Genomic DNA, 3,575 nt, shown 5'->3' with positions numbered 1-3,575 from the left:
GGCACATGATAGGAGGCATCTCTCAACTGTACAACACTCAGAACATAGTTTGCGATTGTGTGTCCTTTGCGGGAAGGGAAGGAAAGAAGTGATCACTCACAGGGTTAGTGCTTAATGATGTAAAGAATTTTCGGATCTGTTATGAGATTACGCGTGCTGTTCTCAGACCTTCTGAATGCAGATTCAATCGGTGAATTACGGTTTGCATTTTCCTCTCTATACTCCTGTGTTTTTCTTAAACTGATTCGCTTTAAAGACTAATTTTTGTTTTAGGATAGTTTAAATTTGCGCATTTACTTTCGTTTCTCTTCTATGCACAAATTTAGGGGGAGAAATAAAAACAAAACAAAATTTAGAAAATTAAAAAAATCCAAAAACATTACAAAATTAGAAAATTAAACAAAAATGGTGTAAATGAAATGTGCTTGAGGGAGATGTTTTGGGAAATGAAATTATCAAGTGATAACACGCAACCTGAGTCTGCGTAACGTACTCGAAGTTGAAGGGTCTATGCTCTGGTTTAATGCGTCGGTAGGCATGGAAGATTCTAAATGGACTTAACTAGGCAGAGTTGAACTTAGGAAATTTATAGACTTGACAAATCTTGACCTAGTTAGATACGTTCAGCCTGACAATACGATGCTCGGATAGGTTGAGCAGGGAGATATATATGGGAATCTACTTGTCACGTTAAATGAACCCATACTTGGAACCGTGGTTTAACTTTTCCTCGATGTGCGGATTCTATCCTTAATTGCGGTTGGATGGGGCGACTGGTAAATTCTGATAAATTAGGTCTGTAGAATATCATTTTCTTTCTCTCTGTCTGTTAGTCATATGTTGCACCCTTTGCGTGATTGGAAGAGATTCGACCTGGATTACAACATATGCAACTCTATCTCTCTGCATGCTATATATATGAAATTCTTCTTATCTGTTAGCCATATGTTGTCTCCTTTGCGTGACTTCAAATCCGACCTGGTACACAGCATATGCAACATTCTACTTCTCAACCCCTCTAAAGTAATAAGTTATAGAATTCTAAATCTATCTTCTCTCTGAATGATTGTCTGCTCACCCGGTGTAAGGAGTACTCTGGAAGTTCTTGATGGTTGGGGCATATCAGGAAGCGGGAAACACGTTCTAGTACACTTAAAATTGAACAAATACAGATTGTCTGTAGATCTCGCTGCTCGATTTAGGTGGACAACAATATCCATGGTCGTCGTCAGTTGAATGGTCCTTAAGATATAGTATCTAAGAAATTAGGATCAGATATAATTTTTAGGAACTTAAGTTCACCTGTCTTGTAACAAATAGTATGTCCTAAATTTGTCACAATTTTTCGTGTTTAAGTGGACAACAACACCAACGATCGACCAAACAAAGATGTGAATATGAAAGGTACCGACAAGTGGATAAAAGTTGTCTAAAAACTTTGATCCCAAATCACTCTTAAAGTTAGGTATCATTTTTATTTTTGTTAAATTTGTCATAGTTTCTTCCAATTTAAATATTAGGGGAGAATTAAAAATTAAAAATAATGAAAATAAAAAAAATTCAAAAATAAAAAAAAACTCAGAAACATTAAAAATCCAAAAATAGTGTTATTTCTGTTTAATTTCTTGTTTAGAAAAATCAAAAATCCAAAAATATTTTTGTTTCTGTTTTAATTTGTGTGCTAAGTTTTCTTTTAGTTTTGTTTTGTCTTGAAAAGTGATTTCAGGTATAGATAAGACTCATGGAGTTTGTGTTGAAGATTTCTGAGCCAAAGCCTCGTCCGTGAGCATCGAAGAATTCGCATTCGAAGGAGCAAGAAATGAAGATTATTCTTTCAACATTCAATCCTTCAACCCCAGAAGCAAGGTGAAGCTAAAATTGAAGATTATGTGACGGATTGCATTGAAGCCTTCTCAATCAGTCTGCTGCTATTGTTGTACCTGCTGAAGTGATCTAGAAGATTTGTTCTCTCTGATGTTCTCTCTGAAGATTCTCAAGCTGAAAGGGCCATCTTTCAAGAATCAGTAGAAGAAGCCTCCTCACCCAATGTGCGTTCAATGTCAAATTCTGAAGAAAATTCCACCTGCTCAAAGATGAAGTCATTCATTGAAGATTCATCAAGTTCATCTTGAAGCTGTGAAGTCATTGAAGATAAACGTTGAAGCCAATCTCCATTGAAGATTAACAAGAAAAGCCAACTACTTTTTAGGGGGAGCTTGTTGGGTCATTAAGAAAAGAAAGCTATAAACCAAGGGGGAGATTGTTGGGTCAAAATATGGTTTATACTTTACTTTTCTGGGCAATTGTTTTTTTCTATAATATTTCTGGAGTTTACGGCCATAAACACCTTACGGCCGTAAACTCATTTACGACCCATTTGTTTCCGGCCCATGTTCCCTTAGTATAAATATAGGTATTAGGGTGTGAGGAATAGGTTGTTGAACCCTAGAGAGTTTATAGCTAGAGAGAAACAAGAGCTTTTATGTGTGTGAATCTCTTGTATCCAGATCATCATTCTATTCATTAATACATTGAGATTCATCTTATTCCTCTTCTTCTTCTCTTCTATTTTATCTGACATCATTCGTTTGATCAGGATTGTGCACCATCAAACGGATTTGATTGATACACAGGTAAATTAGGGACTTACACAATGGTTGAGTGCTTTGATGAGCGATATGCAGCTCTAGCAGAGACAGCTGCCACTGTAGCCACTTTGGCTGTAACTATGGTTGGGGTTGGAGGAGGAGCCGGTAGGGATTTCCAGTACAGGGACTTCGATAATACGAAGCCCCTGACGTTTGATGGTATACAAGATGCGATTAGGGCTATGAGGTGGTTATCTGACTTAGAGGGCCGTTCCTTTACATGCTCATGTCCTGCTGACCAGAAGGTCAGGTGTACCCTGAACCTGCTGAGGCTTGGGGCAAAGGACTGGTGGAGCCTGATGACTGGGTTGTATACTGATGATCAGCGGGCTGCTGTTTCTTGGGAGTAGTTCAGAGATATGTTCTGCACCCGCTACGTTCCACGCGTTGAGTGGGAGCGGCTTGCGCATGACTTTTTGACATTGAGACAGGATGGGGAGTCGGTGATGGAGATTACCCGTATGTTCACAGAGAGGGCTATGTTTTTCCCGGAGTTTGCTTTAGAGCAGTCTCAGATGAATCGTTATCTGAGTATGATCAAAATTGATATTCGACAGTTTGTGTCTACACAGCGATGCGATACCCTCCTGGATCTTCAGGAAGCCGCGAGGCAGAGTGAGTTGGAGATAGAGCTACAGTTGAAGGAGCAACGTCATGCACCGACACAGTCTCAGCCGGCGCCTAAGCGGTCTAAGACCACTAATACACGGTTTGGGGGTTATCAGAGCCGCACTTGTGGAAAGTGTGGTAAGGCTCATTCGGGGGTTTGTCGAGCAGGAGGTGGGTGCCACAAATGTGGCAAGGAGGGGTACTATGCCAGGGACTGCCATCAGCCCGCCCCTCCAGCAGATATGAGGATTTGTTACCAGTGTCATCAGGCTGGTCATGTGAAGACCAACTATCCGCAACTCACCACTAAGCCAGTGT

Source organism: Lactuca saligna, chromosome 4 (assembly GCF_052625555.1).
Source record: "Lactuca saligna cultivar CGN05327 chromosome 4, ASM5262555v1, whole genome shotgun sequence".
NCBI classification, from domain to species: Eukaryota; Viridiplantae; Streptophyta; class Magnoliopsida; order Asterales; family Asteraceae; genus Lactuca; species Lactuca saligna.
Note: the sequence above shows the minus strand (reverse complement) of the source record.